This window comes from Aegilops tauschii, chromosome 5 (genome assembly GCF_002575655.3).
Source record: "Aegilops tauschii subsp. strangulata cultivar AL8/78 chromosome 5, Aet v6.0, whole genome shotgun sequence".
NCBI lineage: Eukaryota > Viridiplantae > Streptophyta > Magnoliopsida > Poales > Poaceae > Aegilops > Aegilops tauschii.
In genome coordinates this window covers 376079855-376098768 of record NC_053039.3, presented here as the reverse complement: position 1 = coordinate 376098768, position 18914 = coordinate 376079855, and the positions used below count along the sequence as shown (strand labels likewise).

At 45.3% G+C, this 18914-nt stretch overlaps 1 long non-coding RNA gene across 31 annotated transcripts in view; it reads left to right on the top strand.

Moving 5' to 3' along the window:
• Nucleotides 1–1249: 1249 nt before the first annotated feature.
• Nucleotides 1250–18914, top strand: part of LOC109733223 (uncharacterized) — a 29126-nt gene continuing 11461 nt past the window's right edge. Inside the window, exons 1-9 of one of the 31 annotated variants that reach the window (XR_012184881.1) lie at nucleotides 1265–2629; nucleotides 2944–3031; nucleotides 3516–3568; nucleotides 4712–4759; nucleotides 5403–6365; nucleotides 6481–6503; nucleotides 8475–8543; nucleotides 9561–9670; nucleotides 15370–16151. This is a non-coding gene — a long non-coding RNA (uncharacterized lncRNA). Of the gene's footprint in view, nucleotides 4760–5317; nucleotides 6366–6480; nucleotides 6659–8474; nucleotides 8544–9560; nucleotides 9671–15369; nucleotides 16152–18914 lie in introns of those variants that run through there. The other 30 variants (XR_012184884.1, XR_012184890.1, XR_012184880.1 and 27 more) reach the window with 30 other exon arrangements.

Below are 18914 nucleotides of genomic sequence, written 5' to 3'. Positions count from 1 at the left end.
TATTCATGCTAGAATTGTATTGACTGGAAACTTGATACATGTGTGAATACATAGACAAAACAAAGTGTCCCTAGTATGCCTCTACTAGACTAGCTCGTTAATCAAAGATGGTTAAGTTTCCTGACCATAGACATGTGTTGTCATTTGATGAACGGGGTCACATCATTAGGAGAATGATGTGATGGATAACACCCATCCGTTAGCTTAGCATAAATGATCGTTTAGTTTTATTGCTATTGCTTTCTTCATGACTTATACATGTTCCTCTGACTATGAGATTATGCAACTCCCGAATACCGGAGGAACACCTTGTGTGCTATCAAATGTCACAACATAACTGGGTGATTATAAAGATGCTCTACAGGTGTCTTCGAAGGTGTTTGTTGGGTTGGCATAGATCGAGATTAGGATTTGTCACTCTGTGTATCGGAGAGGTATCTCTGGGCCCTCTCGGTAATGCACATCGCTATAAGCCTTGCAAGCAATATGACTAATGAGTTAGCTGCGGGATGATGCATTACGGAACGAGTAAAGAGACTTGCCGGTAACGAGATTGAACTAGGGATGAGGATACCGACAATCGAATCTCGGGCAAGTAACGGGAATTCGCCGGGAGAAGTAATGGGCCTTATTGGGCTTTAGTGGAGAGAGGGGAGAAGGGCCAAGATGTGGCGCGCGCTTCCCCCCCGCCCAAATCGAATTGGACAAGGGGTGAGGGCGCGGCCACCCTTTCCTTCTCCCTCTCCCTCTCTTTCCTTCTCTCCTACTCCGAATAGGAAAGAGGAGGGGAATCCTACTTGGACTAGGGAGTCCTAGTAGGATTCCCCACACATGGCGCGCCCCCCTTGGGCCGGCCACCTCTTCCCTCCCTTCCTTTATATACGTGGCCAGGGGCACCCCAAGAACACACAAGTTATTCTTAGCCGTGTGCGGTGCCCCCCTCCACAGTTTTACACCTCTGTCATATCATCGTAGTGCTTAGGTGAAGCCCTGCGCCGGTAACTTCATCATCACCGCCATCGTGCTGACGAAAGTCTCCCTTGGCCTCTACTGGACCAAGAGTTCGAGGGACGTCACCGAGATGAACGTGTGCAGATCGCGGAGGTGCCGTGCGTTCGGTACTTGGATCGGTTGGATCGCGAAGACGTTCGACTACATCAACTGCGTTACTAAACGCTTCCGCTTTCGGTCTACGAGGGTACGTGGACACACTCTCCCCGCTCGTTGCTATGCTTCTCCTAGATAGATCTTGCCTGATCGTAGGCAATTTTTTTGAAATATTACGTTCCCCAACACTCCCAACTTACTTATCTCTACTCCTAATGAAGAAGTTGGTAGTCTTGCTGCCAGGTTTTTTTTCGTCCCACCAAATCCGGTTTTTTCTCGTCCTCATTCCCACCTCCCACTTTGCTGGTTTTTTTCGTTCTCCTCGGCCCGTCCATCGATCGAATGTCGTCGCCAGCACCTCACCGCTCTTTTCTTCCACACAATCCCGCACGCAAACAAAAAACCAAAAAAAACCCGCCTGACCGAAACCTACGAACCTACGAACCTTCGTGATTTGCTGGTCCGCCCACCTCCCATCGCGTACAGCTAGGGTTTCCGATGAAGCCCGTGGCCTCCACATCATTGCCGGTCGCGTCGGCGGGGGAGAGGCTGTGGAGCTGCGGCTGCGGCGGAGGCAACTCGAGAGTGACCATGCTAGAGCAGTGCCAGCGGGCGCTCGGGCTCATGCGCGACGCCGAGGGGGCGGGGATCTGGACGACGAGTAGGAGGGGAAGAGCGGGAATCTAGGCGAGGGTGCGGACGGGCGGATGGCGACGTCAGCGACGGGGAGGGGCCGACCCTGGCGCCGGAGAAGGAGCCGTGCGGCGCCGAGTACAGGACGAACGAGGTGAGAGAGATCTACCGTCCCCGCGTGATTTACTGGTCCGTTGGAGAATTTGGATTGCGATGCTGATTGGCTTGATCGGTTGGCGACTTGGGAAAATCGGGGGTCCTCGGAACCATAGTGATTGAGCAGCCTCTTGTTGGAATTGTTGTTCTGCACTGCCTTGGTATCTGGCTGCTTGACACCTTGTTTCTTCTCTTAATTATCAATAAGGTTTCTGCTACTGTTTGGAAGGACTCAACTGTTCTCTGCTAATCACGGATATCACTTACTGGGGTGATAGTAAAGCTGGGACTAGGAACAGACGGAACAGTGTGCTACTTTTGTTCTCAACTGCCCTAATTTTCACACCTCACCCGTTATTTTTGTAGCTATGTAATCTTCTCAAATCAAGGTTTGAATTGCCTGAAAAGTGAAAATGAGCTTCAGAAGTCAGTATACCAACATGACGCAAGTGCATAATTTGTCTTATAAACTGACCTTGCCACACCATGCTCCAAATTCTTTATTCCCCATTGCAATCATACTTGAAAACTGAACAATTCTGCAACTGTTCATGTAATAGTAGATGAGACCATATCATGGGATATCGTAAGTGCAGCAGACATATGGGACGAGAAGAATATGAACGTCAGTGATGATTTAGACGATGGATATGTTCTCCTTAAGCAGGAGGATATAGTCGATGGAATTGGATGCTTCATGGATGCGTACTTCCTATCGCTGAAAGAAACTAAGGTATGCAAAATTCATTTCACCTTTGGTTCATGATCTCTTGGATTATTTGTGTACATGGCTTGTCTTACACAGTCCTTCATGAATATTGGCCCAAGTGTTCAGCTATATCAAACAAATCTTGGATTCTGACTAAAAATCATGCTTGAGGTTCTGGATGATTACATATCTCTACTATTAAAGGGGAATTCGTGGTCGTTTCGTTCGTATATTACCCAAACCGTGGTCGTTTTGTTCTTATCTTACCCAACCCACCTATTCAACCATGTCGGTAACCCCCCACCAACTTTACTGATTCGGTCTTTTGTGTGCCGCAGGTGCGGGTGTGCGTCGACGGGGCATTAATCATGTGTTCATCAGCATGTCAGAGCTATTCTTCGTCCAGAACATCAACTATTTGCATCGGTAATGCAATCAGTCAGATATGATATTCCATGTTTGTCCATTGGGTCACACTAGGAGCAACGGATGTGCACAAGAACTTTCCTGCCCAGGTGGTTTCCGACCTTCTGGATTACTTTGCCTGCTATAGAAAATAGAACCAGTTCCACAAAAATTGATAGTTCATTTGTGTAATGGAATATCTGTTATGCTCAGAGTCTGACTGGTTGTTGCATGAATGTAACCATGTGATTGGTGGAATTCTTGGGGTTGTAATGTTTACTCGTGCCTATGCGCTTTCAACTTTTAAGTAATGCTAGAGTGTATATTTGTTCTGCTTCCTATATTGCATTAGAGGAATACCATGATCTCCTACTAAGTGATTGCCAAATGCTTCATTCTTCTGAATCATATTGAAGAGTTTTATTTTACTTTCAGTTTCACTGTATGTAGTTTATACTTTTGGTCCATGTCTGACGATGTGAATTTTGACTGCTTCCATGAACAGTTTGTTCCCTGTCATGCAATCTTCTGATTCGCAAAGATTTCCTGTCCATTAAGGTAATTCAATCTGCCATTGATCAGTAATTCTTGCTATGTGCATGATAACAACATGGACGTGCTACTCCTTTTTTCAATCACAATAATGAGGTGTTGTAAATTGTATAAATTTTTTAATATGCTACTGAACAATGCCTACAGAGACTCGAAATTATCATCTACTATTCCCTCCGTCCGGAAATACTTGTCATAGAAATGGATATAAATGGATGTATCTAGAACTAAAATACATCTAGATACATTCATTCTTCGGACAAGTATTTCCGGATGGAGGGAGTAATAGGTAGTACGCCTGACAGCCTTGCACCATGCTGCCAAAATGTTTGTTAATATGCTTACAGTTTTGTTTGACTCGCCTATTTAAGCTTCGAGTATTCACTTGTTGCTTCTCGATAGAAACCATGAGCCAGTTCAAATACAAGAATTACCTGGATAACATTATATTGCAGCACCATGAGAATTGTTACAGATTCTTTATTGATGGTATTAAACTTCAGAGACACAAAAATCCCTGCGTACAACCCCCCTTTACTTCAGTTGCTCTCCTGATGTGTTCTCCTACTCTCACGTCTCCCCCTCACAGGACGACGGTACACTGGGCCACATGACCACAACCGCCTGGGTGTGATGCAGTAATTTATTCATTATGTGGTTTTTATCTGGTCTTGAATTATCTTTCTGACCAACATTGAGGTTGAATTTAACATTCCGTTTGTCCATACACTGAAAGAGCTTGAAAATCATCTAACCAAGACAATGCATGACCGATCTTAGTTGTGAAACTTGTTTTTTGGTGTCTTTGACTTGTCCCTACAAGTATGATGCCATACTGTGAGTGGCAACCTCAACTAGCAGTATAAGCTGTATGAGCATAACGAGCAATTCTGTGATACGTGTGATCGAGAATTTGCCAATTATATACATGGAAGGTAATCAAATTATGTTTATATGGAGCCTACCACTGGTAGCTGTAAATTAGATATAATAATAATCAGTATCCTTGCTAGCTTTGTTTCCTTATAGGATATCCTGCCGATTTGATCTATTTTTGGCTAGAGCACATGAGATCAAACCAGAGGTAATCAATTTGCTATGTTCACCTGTTTAGCTATAAGGAATTTATTGCCTCTGTTTTATTTGCAGGATACCCAAACCAGTGGTAACGTTTTTGGCTTTGAAATTCCGTACAAGGTATTCTCATGTCTGAATACTAATCCCTCCGTCCCACGATATAAGAACATTTTTCAAACTACGTCAGCTTGAAAAACGATCTTATATTATGGGACGGAGGGAGTAGAATATTTTGTTCATTGCTAAATCATTCATGATGGGTTCATGTAGTGCTTTCGGTGGAGACACTAGACCATCTGATGTTCATGTAGACAATTTCTATTGAAGCTTTCAAAGTGATTGTTTTCTTTTTGTGTGTCCACAGAGTTGTTTGGTTGCATCAAATATAAAACTTGTTGTGAATTTGCACCACCTACACCTTTTTTCATGTCTTAGTCTATATGAATTACTGACTTTATATCCCGCAAATTTTTTACCCACTTTATAATAACTCCCATGTTAATTAAAAGGAAAAAGATCTGAACCATCTACACTGTATAAGTTAAGTTGTTCCGTTAAAATTTAACAAAGAAAAATTTGATTACGTGGAACTCTAATTTTTCTGCAGTGTTGTAATTATACTGTCCAAGTGTTCTTCTGTGTTCCTTGTATCATGTTGACTTGCTCCTTGATTAATAGGGTTGTGGATACAAAGTACTGTCAGAGTGTTCATAGTCCCTCTACTGGTTTCTGTAGAAGAAAATTTATAGCTCCAAAAATGCAGGTTTGTCTCAAACTACTACAAAATCGGAGACAACCAACCAAACGAAGCAAACTTTGTTGATACAGGATCTTATTGTGTCTTCTGCTGATTACTGTAATGATTTACTAATATGACACACTCAAAGATTGCCTTTTGGGTTCTTCAGATTCCCAGTTGTCAAAAGAGGTCAATGCATCTAAATACATTTTACTTTGTTCCATATAGGTCTGGCCTCATTCTAGAAATACCAATGCTCCCATATGTAGAACTTATTTCGATTTTTCTTATAGAAAGACTTTACGAGACTTTTAGTTTTTTCAGTGTGCTATAATTGCCTATCCTTCAACTATATCAATTTTTTAAGACTATACTCATATAGGCAGGTTAGAACTTTAACTGAATTATTATTTTATAAAGTAAACTTTGACTGATCATAACTATGAATAATGCTCATACCAGAAGCATGGATGTTTTCTTATGTAGTGAATTAACTAGGAATATATTTTCTTTTAGTTTCCTTTGTTGTGTAATTTTCCCACACTCAGCCAATGTACTAAATGATGCTCATACATTTATTTGAGAAAATAATTTCACAGAAGACAAGTAAAAGGTATCTAAATTTAATGTACAAAAAAGCAAAACTAGCATAGAGAGTTGACAATTCTATTTTTCACTACTTATGTTATCTTCATTGGACCTTAAGCCATAATCATTGGCTGTTGTTGTGTGTCTGCCTGCCTGGCAAGGTTTCACCTCTATATTTGCCCTACCGGTGACTTGTTTGGAACCCGGGAAAGAATTATTTTACATGTTAGAGTATTCTCATATCTTCGAAGTCATAAAACTAGCTGAGATAATGAAATAATGCCAGGTAATTGCCCGTGGTTTCAAGGTTGCGCAAAGGAGTTGAGGCATGGTTCAAGGGCGTCTTCTGGCACTGGTTTGCCAGCTAGCTAGCTCCCCGACAATATCCGTGCCTCATAGGTCAGCCATGATTCTTAGATTTTTGTTTTGCTATTATTCCCAAAGAAAGATTGTAGTTTTTTTGGACGGTCAAAGAATTATTCAGTTGCTGAACTACTTTTATCTGAATTTCTAGGTGTTTAGGTGCACACGTCACAGGTGAACTGCATCTTTGTATCTAAATTACTGACGTCAAGAGCTGAGAATATTTGAAACATCTAAATTGCTTAACTCAATACTATAATAGAAAATTGTAACATCCCAAAATTCTAAATTTTGGAACGTTATAATAAATAGATAGTTTTGACTGATTATTTGAGTGTTGTGTGATTGATTGACTGAAAGTGAGTGAAATTCGAAACTTTTCGAAAGTTAAATGAGATGGAATAAAAGGACTTTCCCAAACTTTCACCTTTTTGCATTTTGATCTCCGGGAATTCAAATCCTTTTCAAATACAAAACCCTCGAGAGAAGATGACATGACTTCTTCTATTTAATTAAATGAAAAGGGTATTTCAAAATTTTTGAATTTCATTCGAAAATATTTCCAATTCATAAACTTCAAGCAACTCAATGATTTTCATGAGAGAAGATAAAATGACTTCTTCAAAACATATGAAATATGAGTTGGGAGTTTAAAAGGATCAAATTTAAAGTCCTTTTGAAAATTATTTTCAATTTGGAGTTATTGGGTTTTATTCAAATTATTTTTTCTCCAAAAATAAAATATACAGAAATTAGGGTAAAATGATTCCCTACATCAGAAAATTGGAGAGAAATAAATTTGAATTAATTTTGGTATTTTTAAAATGATTTTTATTGGATTTTATTAGAGCAGCAACAGTGTTTGATTTAATTGAATTCTTGTCTATTTTATTTGACGTTAGAAAAATGTTCATGCTGTAGGAAATCTTTTTTTGAAAATTTTGATATATTGTACGCCTATATTTTTTATTTGTTTTTATTATTTTTGGTCTGTGTTTTAAAAAAAAGTTATTTAAAAAAAAATTCTGGACCGACCGTACCGGGCCAGCCCAACCAGGCCACGGCCCAGCCGGCCCGACGCGCCGTCCGCCTCGCCACCGAGCTCGGTACAGAGTCCCGAGCGCTGCCGCAACCGCCGCCGCCTCGACGTCCGTACGCCGCCCGGACTCCGTGACCGCCTTGCCCCCTCGCGCACGCAAAGCCACCGCCTCGCCTCCCTTTATATAGCCGCACCCCGGGCCCCTCTCTCCTTACCCGCATCTCGCCGCGCCGCCGCACGCATCCAGAGCCGTTGCCACACCCTCGCACTAGCGCCGCCGCCGCCGCATTTCCCGCATCGCCTCTTCTCGTCGTCCCGCGCCGCTAGCTGCCGCTCGCCGCCTAGCGCCGCCCCGCGCCGCCGTAGCCACCTCCCGCGCCGCGCAGCCCGCCGCCGTCTCGCCGGTGACGCGCCGCATCCGCCGCCGCACTTCTCCTTGCAGCCGCCGGAAACCGTCGTCCCGTTGACCCGCCGTGGACCGGTAAAACCGCCCGGTCCGATCCGGTTTATTTTTTCAGCCTTCGGTTCTTTTGGTTAAACCCGGTTTTTCTTAATAACCTAGTTAAGTAGTGAACGTTCGTTGTTTTGGTCTTCGCAGCGAACGTTTTCGTCATATAAGCTTCTGTAGCGAACGTTCGCTATTTAGTCTTTTTCTTTTATTTTAGTTTTTTGCCAGGGACTCGTTTGTGAGTATTTTATTGACAGATTGGCCTCTGTTTTTCAAACTAGCATAGCTTTTTACTCGTTTGTCCAAATCCAACGAAACCAACGCCCACTTCTTCGTTATGATCCCCTTTATCCAGTAATCCAACTCAAACATGTTTTTGAAATTTTAAATTTTGAATTAGATCAGTTTTGAATTCAAACTTTTGTTGATCGTAACTTGAGTTTTATAACTCCGATTTAGTTGATTCTTTTTGCAAATTAAAGCTCTTGACCTAAACTTTCTGATAAGGCCAAATTCATATAATTTTGGTACTGTTAGAAATTGTTTTATGTTGCAAGAGTTATTTGCTTGGTTTTGATGTTGTCCAAATTGTTTCTTTATTCTTTCCGATCTTTTGAGTGATTGCTTATGTGTGGTTACTATTGCCTGCTTACGATAGATTGACCGGAGTGTGACGAGAAGAACTATCAAGGGTTTTGAGTGCGAATCATCTTCATCAATAGTACAGGTAAGTTTACACTTTGATCATATCCCTTTCATACCCAGTTTTTATGCATTAGTTTCACCCTCAAACATTACATGGTTAGGAATTGATAACATCTGGGTTTTGGGAAGTAGTTGATGAGGTAGGAACCTATTGCCCTGCATTCAAACCTTGGAGTTACTATTACATTATGCTTATATTGCAATGCTATGCTCGTAGACGTGGATTGGGTTTTGAGCGTATTCATGATAGATGTGAGATTGTTAATTAATGGTTAAACTTAAGGTGGCAAATTAAATACACATCTGGGTGGATTGAGGCACCTGGGGTACCCAGTGATTGCCTTTTTTTGGAAATCCTGGGGTATCGTGTGATTCTCCTATGGACCGCCACCCAGGCTCAAAGGGATCATGAGATTATTCATGCTAGAAACTTCTGTGTGCAGCCACAAGCTATTATGGGCTCTAGCATAGTTGATTAAGTTGTGTGAACTCTTACAGTGGTAGACTAGCAGATGTAGGGGATGTAGGTGTACCGGTCTACCCATCGTAAGGTGCTAACGCTTCTGAAAGACTGTGTCTCGGTCATCCGTTTCTCAAACACCATGTAGTGCGAGAAATCCAACGGAGGAGATCGAGTCTTGTGGGGAAAAGTGTGAAAACCTCTGCAGAGTGTACAAACTAATCATGGTTAGCCGTGTCCCCGGTTATGGACAATCTTGAGTATCTGGTTCTTGGATTATCCTGTTGATCTCATTACGTTATTTAAATAATTTGTTGGGTTGTTAATGATTACTTTTAATTGGGATTGAGAGGGGGTTTACCTTCTCAATATTTTTCAACCAACTTTGTAGTTAAATAAATTATATTCCTTTGCAGTAGGGAAAAATTGGCTTTTTGCAAAAACCTTATAACCATAGAGCTTTTCCACCAGCCATCTATGCATGTAGTGATAGTCATTGTTCATCATTTCTCTATGTTGTGAATTTGCCAGTACATTCAATGTACCGACCCTTTGTGGCTGCAACGTCTCATGTTGCAGGATTCTTACGACGAGTAAGTGATACGTTAGGGTTATGATTTTTACACTCAACTTTACCGCTGGTGTTGATGGGAATCCACAACCTTGTTACTTCCGCTATTTGGATTGAGGTAATAGTATTTACGTTATTTTGTACATGTGATTTACCTCTGTTATAAATCCTCGAGTACTGTGTGTGTCAGCATACCGATCCAGGGATGACACTTAAGCATAGTGACTTAACCGTCTGATGTCGGGTCGCTACAAGATGGTATCAGAGCACATGTTGACTGTAGGACGTGACCCTAGAAACTGGCAAGCCCATAGGAAAGATTTTTCCTCTATAACTTTCTTTTCAAAAAGATCTTTTACCTCTCCTCTCTTTTGAGCTTATTCAAATATTCCCTTTTAGTGAGACCATACTCTTTTTCCCTTTTGACCACTCAAAGATTCGACTGATGCGACCACTCCGAGAAGTACACACTACTAGGAAAAGGGATATAGATGGAATGGCCACTAATGGCGCACCAGACATGTGGTGCGCCATTGCTATATAGCAGTGACGCACCATGTGCTGGTGCGCCATTAGTGTGAAAGACACTAATGGCGCACCAGACACACGATGCGCCATTAGTAACAAATTTTTTATTTTTCCAAACATACTAATGGCGCATCAGGGCACAGTGCGCCATTACTAGTTCTAACTAGTAATGGCGCACCAGTCACATAGTGCGCCACTACTATATTTTTTTATTTTTTATTTTTTTGCAAAACTACTAATGGCGCACCAGAGAAAAGCGCGCGCCATTAGTGTCTTTTTTTTACAAAACTACTAATGGCGCACCACCAGCAGGTGCGCCATTAGTAACCAGGGTTACTAATGGCGCATTGGGTGGTGGTGCGCCATTAGTAACCTGGGACGAGTTAGATATTTTGGACAGCCACACCTACCCACTCACTTTCCCCACTTCATTCTCTCCACCTCCTCCTCCAAGCTTGTCTCGGCTGCCTCCTTCTCCTCACCTCATTTGCATCATAAATTCATCCAAATTAAGTGGTTAAATTACCTTTTTTTGATAGGTAAGTAAGGGGAAGCTATCTTTATGTTGTTCTCCCTCTCAAACAACGTGCACATGCACTTTTTATGGCCTAGCTAGATCTATGTATGTTAGTGGTGTTGCATATGTTTGTGGTGTTGCATATATGTTTGTGTTTGCAGGTACCGGTATTTGAAATGCGATAGTTGCCAATATTTTGCCGGAATGTTGATTCATTTCCGTTTCGGCGAGAATTTTGGCATTATGCATTCTTTTTGGTCCTATTTTTAGGGAAAGTCATGCCAAATTTTTTCTTGGTTCTAAAATATCGTTTTGCTCTACCCCGTAGGCGACCATGGTTCGCACGATGACCGAAGGCATCGTGAATAGATTTTTGAGCTCCGCGAAGGCCGAGATGCTTGAAAAAAACGAGACGGAGATAAGATGTCCGTGTCGAAGATGCAAGCTGAAGAGCCTTATTGCGGACCCGGATTCCGGGCAGGTGCGGGACCACCTGCTCTTGCGTGGTTTCATGGATGGCTATCGGTGGCAAGGTGATGAAGATGACTATGAAGTCGTCCATGGGGGTCGGGCAAGAAATGAGGATGGGCAGCAAGACAACCACCGCGGCTCGGGCGGGCGAGAAGACGAAGAATCTCTAGGACATGATCACGACGGTGATGCTGTACACAGTCATCATGTAGAAGATGCCGGACATGATGATGAGGAAGATGCGGGAGCAGACGAAGGGCATGATCATGAAGATGAAGATGCCGGCGGAGCAGACGACGATGGACCATCGATGGGCTGGGTGCAGGACCCTCATATTCAAGAGCTGCTTCTCAAGCAGACGGATAATGCAAGAGCTGCCGCCCGAGAGAAAGCCAAGCTGGATCAACTGGAGATAGACGCGGTTACTCCATTGTATGAAGGATGCAGGCCCGAGGATACCCGCCTGAAAGTAACGCTCATGGCTCTGGAGATGAAGGTAAAACACAAAATGACCGACGCATGCTTCGATGAGAACATGTCATTCTGGCACGAACGTCTTCCCAAGGGGAACAAGTGCCCAACCAGTTTCGAGGAGGCGAAGAAAATCGTGTGTCCTCTGGATTTACCGCACGTGAAATACTATGTGTGCATGAACAATTGCATCATTTATCGGGACGAGCACGCGGAGTCTACCATATGTCCGGTGTGCGGCGTCACTCGATACAAGAAGAGGAAGAAAGCTCCTCGAAAAGTGGTGTGGTACTTTCCGATCACTCCTCGTCTGCAGCGGTATTTCGCGGACCCTAAGGTAGCAAAGCTCCTGCGTTGGCACGCGGATAGGGAGAAGAAGAAGCGAGAAGATGACGCAAATGATCCGGAGATAAATAAAAAAGACAAGATGCTGAGTCACCCTAAGGATGGGAGCCAGTGGCAAGCGTTGAACTTCGAACACCCAGAATTTGGGAACGATCTAAGGAACATCGTGCTGGGCGCAAGCACCGATGGAGTCAATCCGTTTGGCAGCCAGAGAAGCACACATAGCACCTGGCCTGTGTTTGTGTGGATGTACAACCTTCCCCTGGTTGTGCATGAAGAGGAAGTACATTCACATGAGTATGCTAATTGAAGGGCCGAAACAACCAGGGAACGACATCAATCTGTATCTGGGGCTGCTGAAAGAGGAGCTAGACACGCTGTGGAAAACGCCAGCCAATACGTGGGACGCCGCAGAGAAAGAATATTTCCCTATGAGAGCCGCACTGCTCACGACGGTGCACGACTATCTCGGTTTCGGATATCTCGCGGGGCAGGTGGTCCACGGATTTTCTGGATGCGTCAGGTGCATGGATGACACAACGTATCGCCAGCGAGATAGAGATGCCGGGTCTTCGAAAACCGTGTTCATGGGACATCGAAGGTGGCTTCGCGACGATGACCCGTGGAGGAAACACAAGGATCTGTTCGATGGTGAAACCGAACCCCGAAGACGCCCTCGTACGAGGAGCGGCGAGGAAATAGACAAGCTGTTGAAAAATTGGAAAGATTGCCCACTGCCGGGAAAGAAGCAAAAGGCGCTAGAGCCGGGAAAGAAGCGAAAGGCGCCAGAGCCACTGCTGAAGGTATGAAAAACGAGGTCTGTTTTCTGGGACTTGCCGTACTGGAAGATCCACCGTGTGCCTCACAGCCTTGATGTCATGCATATCACGAAGAACGTGTGCGAGAGTCTGCTTGGTACCCTGCTCAACATGCCAGAGAGGACCAAAGATGGGCCGAAAGTAAGGGCAGACTTGAAATCAATGGGCATCAGGGAGGAGCTTCACGCTAATGATGATGATGATGATGAGGCGAAGCAGGACACGGAAAGTCGTCGCAAAGGCAAAAAGGCCAAGAAGACCGGAAATGACTTCCCTCCCGCGTGCTTCACTCTAAGTCAGGAGGAGATCGATCCGTTTTTCACCTGCCTCGTAGGAGTAAAACTTCCTTACGGTTACGCGGGGAAGATAAGCAGATACCTAGACTCAGCGAAGCAGAAGTTCAGCGGGATGAAGTCTCACGACTGTCACGTGCTGATGACGCAGATACTTCCAGTTGGTCTCCTACTGCACGAATTATCTAGGCATAGCCAGGGGCTTTCTGACCGAGGGAAGCATAGCCAGGGGCTTTTTGACCGAAGAGTGCATCTCCTACTGCACGAATTATCTAGGCATCGAGAACCCCGTTGGTCTGCCCGTCAACAGGCACCTCGGCAGGCTCGCTGGATGGGGTCACCGTGAGGGTCGCCGCGAAATGCATGTCGACTTCGATGGTCGACTCGCCGACTTTGAAAGAGCAAACCTAGTCGCGCTACAACACATAGACGTGGTCGATCCTTGGGTGGTACAGCACAAAACGTTTATTGAGAAGACGTAAAATGACCGAGGCCAACAGAGGACGGACGGAGATATAATCAAAGAGCACAACTCATGTTTCACGCGTTGGTTCAAGCAGAAGCTTCTGTCGTACCCTTTACATGAGGATTCTTTCACGGAAGAACAACTCATATTCGCCTTGTCACATGGCGCCGAGCACAACCTGATGACGTATGAGGCGTACGATATCAACGGCTACACATTCTACACCGAGGACAAGGACATGAAGAGCGATGGTTATCAGAACTCCGGGGTAACGATGGAATCCTACACCGGTAACGACAAGGACAGATACTACGGAAGGATCGAGGAGATCTGGGAGCTGAGCTACGCTGGAGAGAAGGTCCCGATGTTCCGTGTCAGATGGGTCAAGAGCGTCATAAAAGAAGACCGGTATTTCACCACCATGGTTATACCCGAAGCCAAATCCAAGACCGCAGGCGCGAACGTCACCGCGAAAAATGAGCCATGGGTACTGGTTTCCCAAGTGGACCAATGCTTCTTCATTACCGACCCGTCAAAGCCCAGTCGTGTTGTCATGAGAGGCAAAAGGAAGATCATCGGAATGGATGGAGTTGCCAATGAGCAAGACTTCGACAAGTACGGCGACCCGAAGATGGAACATGACGACGACGATGAAGTATCAGCATACACCACAAGAAGAAGCAGGACCACCCTGCCTAAAGGACGTCCGTTCAAGAGAAGAACTCCATTTACGAAAAATAAGGGCAAGAAGATTGTGAACAGATAGCTAGCTAAGAACTCCATTTCTCGATTGTATTTCGACATATTGAAATGATATTTCTTCTGTTCTAGTGTCCTCATGAATATTTATTTATGTTTATTATTAATATTTTTTGAACTCATGAATATTTTTAAATTTCATGGGCACTTTTTGAATTCAAGAATATTTTTTAAATTTGATGATATTTTTTCATATTCAATATGAAAAAATATTGAATATTCCTGAGGTCGACACTCGATCTCGATCCCCCTCCATCTCGATCGCTATCCCCCCTCGCCAGATCCCCTCGCCGCTGAGCACCCCCCCACCCTCCCGCGCTCCACCGCCGCCGCCGACCCCCTGCACCCTTCCCCGCTCCGCCGCCGCCGAGCACCCACCGCCGCCGCCGACCCCCCTCACCCTCCCCGCTCCACCGCCGTCGCCGACCCCCCGCACCCTCCCCGCTCCACCGCCGCCGCCGACCCCCCGCACCCTCCCCTGTCTCCTCGCTCGGTTCCCCCTCCCTCCCCCCGAGCGCCATTGCTATACAAAAAAAATTACTAATGGCGCACCTCTCTGGGGTGCGCCATTGCTATTAAAAAAAGATTACTAATGGCGCACCTCTCCGGGATGCGCCATTGCTATACAAAAAAAAATTCTAATGGCGCATCGCTCGGGGGTGCGCCATTGCTAACCCTTCCCCCCCACTAAAATCCCCAGTCCTTTCTATCTTCCCCATCTCTCTCACCCGCCCAGTGCCCCGACCCGTACTGCGCCGCCGGCGCCCCCGCGCCCCCGCCGCCTCCCCCGCTCCGACCCTCGCGCTCCAGCCGTAGTCTTCAGTCTTCACCGGCGGCGACGAGCCCTTCCGCCCCCACCATCTCCGCCTCTTCTTCCTCGGGGAAGCAGAGCGGAAGCGGAAGCAGAGCCGAACTCGCCGCTGTAGACGTGCTCGCCCGCCCCTAGTAGACGTGCTCGCCGCTGTAGACGTGCTCGTCGGGGCCTCTCCTCCGACGTCACCGGTGAGCCACCACGCCCTGCCCTCTCCCTCTCTGCTCCTTCCTCCTTGCTCTCTCCCTCTCTGCTCGATCCCCTCTCTTCTCTGTCTCCACCTTCTGTTCTTGCCTGTGAGGTGTTTGATTAAATGTCAATTCAAACGATTGATGCAGCCGCGTCCACCGGAGCACCACGACTGCGTCTGCGACCTCATCTCTGCTCCGCCGCCGTCTACGACCTTGTCTGCGACCGCGTCCACCGAGGTGAGTTCTTCCATGGATCATTTTTGTTTCTTCAGTGAACTGGTTGCAGGACCTTGACTACACACAAATTTGGGCCTGCTGTGTGTTTGTGCTCTGTTTCTTCAGCGTTTTGCAGTGTATAGCTACAGATTTTTCTCACTGTAATACATCAAATGGTCCATATCGGTGCTAAACTGCTAATGCCTGTCAGGCTTGGCTCACTTATGTTGACAGCGTATGATTGCTCTGCTCAGTATCAAGTTAAGAAGACTAGTTTATCCTCACACAAAGTCTGCCAATCTTTATTATCCCTAGTTGCAAGGGGACACGTTACTGAACCAGCAGTAGATGTGCATATGCCATAGAACTTCTACTGTCCTACTCCTACATGCTCTTTATGTAGCTACAGCCTACAGTCAGCACTATTCTACTGTTGAAATCTTGCTGCCACTTTTAAATCTGTAATACTCATCGGTACCCCAGTTATCTGCTTGCTGTATTAGTAGCTTAGAAAATAAAACCATCCACTGTTTTTTTAACCTTTCCCCAGTGTTACTTTTTGTTTACATAAACTATATGCATGTTGAATTATATACCATGACCAAGTTTTTGGGTGACAGCTGGTTTGACTATTTGTTTTAGAGTTCTGTGTTTCTGGTACCTACGATTTTAGTGCAATACTTTTTTGGTCTGTACTTGCTAGTTAAAGGTGGTTGATGGACAAATAATTAAATCCAATCAATTTTCTCCAGCACTGTGATGTGATTTCAATGTGATGTGATTTCAATGTGATGTTGACAGTAGTTAATTAAACCTGCTGCTGCTGCTGTTATGCCTGTATTCACTGCAGCTGCTGCTGTACTTGTGATCTACATATGCTTGTGTGGTTGTGTTTGTGCCCATACAACTGAAGATCTGAAATCTTTTTTGTTTAAAGTACCAGCCAATTTTCTAGGTTATGCATTCTGAAAATCTTGTGTCATTTGGTTCAGCAAATGATCTTGTCTTTGTCAATGGCTCACTGCAAAAAAGAAAACTTCTTCTTTCATTTGTCACTGCTAAGAAAGATACACTGGAAAAAGGTTCTCCTTATATTATGCTTTCTTCCGTTTATCAACAACGGAAAAGATAGGACTGAAGTGCCCTTAATTTGGAGATTTATGTATCTAGAGTGTGCAGAATTCTTTTCAGGTGTTGCAGTATGGATTTTAGTATGAGTCGTGTGTTGAACTATGTAGTGCCTCTACACTTGAACTGTATGTTGAGCTGCTAACACTGAGTAGTTTTGAGCTGTTTTACGTCGAATATGAGTTTTCCGAATTGTTTTACCTCTTAGCTTCCGATTCTATAGTCCTGGAATCTGTTAGATAAGTTGGAAAGAACTGGAATGTAGATCTGGAATGTTTCTTAGCCTGCAAGTACAAGTGAACAACTTGCTGCTATTAGATCTGGAATGGAAGCTCACATAAGTTGAGCTGCTTTTTGTCCATATGAAAGTAGAGGCACATTGTGGTGCTAGTTTGCTGGGTTTTGTCTCCGACCATCGTGTCGTGATGATTTTGCAGGTACCCCGAGAGGCCCTTGAGTTTGCCGGAATGTCGATTAACTTCCGTTCCGGCAAATTCGGGTACTCCATATGTCCTATTTTCAGCAAAGGTCATGCTGAAATTTTCCGTGAATTTTAGCATGACTTTGCTAAAAATAGGACATATGGGGTACTTGCGACTAATGCATGGGCCGGGGTATCTTAGTACTTAATTAAGTAGGATCAACTGCCTCTTGTGTTATACATACAGAAGTGTGATATGTTTACTGTCTCTTGGTGTTTGTCCTTAATTAAGTAGGGTATATTATTAGAAGATACCCATATATATCAGTCAACCTAGGGTGCCTCGGCATCGATAAACCCTAAATGATGAAAACTTAACTTAGCATTTAGGGTGCCTCGGCGTCGACAAACCCTAAATGATAAAACCTTGGCTTTTAGGGTGCCTCGGTGTCGATGAGAACCTAAATGATGTACGCTTAGGCTTTTAGGGTGCCTCGGCGTCGACAAACCCTAAATGATAAAAGCTTAGCTTTTAGGATGCCTCGGTGTCGACAAACCCTAAATGATGAGACCATGATCTTGTTCCTTGACAATAACCAACTTTTGACCAAACTTTTTTCCTATTTAAAGCGAAACATGGCCCACAACGATGAGGCCGGCGGTTCGGGCGGCAAGCAATTCTGGGAGCTGTCCCAGGAGATGGAGGAAGAACCTCACCGCTATGAGGATGCCGCCGCGGAAGACACCGATCCTGACTACACAACCCCTAGTGGCGTCGGGGATGACACCACTGATGGTGCCGCCGAGGATGCCACCACTGATGATGGCGGCGCACGCACAGATGGCAGCCAACCGAAGACGCAACGGAAGGACCGGCGCCCGAACGTGCTCGGCACCGTCAAGGAGGAATTTACTGAAGTGAACTCCGACGGGCATCCAACGACGCCCAAACATGTAGTCAAGGGATACTCGGTTCAGCTCGGGTGCATTCTCCGGAGCACCGTCTCGATCAACACCGAGAACCTAAGGCATAAGGACCGAGGGAATTTGCGCAACCTCCTCTTCACGAAGCTGCACGAACGATACAAGTTCCCCGCTGAGTTTGCAAACACACGCCTCTCAGGGAATAAAGTGAACAGTGCCGCCCTCACGAGGATGAGCACGACCCTGTCTACATGGAGAAGCACGGTGAAGGCAATGATTGAAAAAGGTGATAGTTATGAGAAGATCAAGGCGAAATATCCTTTGATGAGCGAAGATGACTACAAGGAGTTCAAGATCAAGTGCGAGAGCAGCGCAACCTCCGAATCAAGTCAGTGGGGGAAAGAAATGCGGGAGTTGAACTTAGGGGTCCACCAACTCGGTCCCGGCGGTTACAGAGTGGCGGAGCCTATATGGGACAAGGAGGACGCGGAGCGTGCCGAGCAAGGCCTACCGCCCCGCTTCGAGAAATTACGTGACAAGTAGTCCTGGAACTTTGTCAGGGCCCGGTACAAGGAGGACCCGGTAACAAAGGAGCTTACCACGGATCCGAAGACCAGGGCTCTTGAGCTTGTTCTGGTAAGGAATACACCCCCGCGTAATTAGCTCCATATGGTTGCATTCTAATTAATGAAGCCAAATTTCTAAATGGTTCACATTCCTTCCGCAGGAGGCTGAAAGCAGTAGCGCGGGGTCGTCTCAGAGCTCCCCTTTTGACACCCCTTTAAATAGGGCGTTGAACGTAATGAAAAACAAGGATAAGCTCAGTAAGCCGTCGTCAGCTGGTCGTGTGGCCGGCAAAGGCTTGTCCACAAAATGGTCGTCATACTATACCGCTGGTGGGCGAAAGGAGAAAAAGACCAGCTCGGAAAGCCAGTCGCGCGAGGTTCAAGAACTCAAGGCACAAGTGGCGCGGATTCCGGAGATTGTCCAAGAGCAAGTGCAA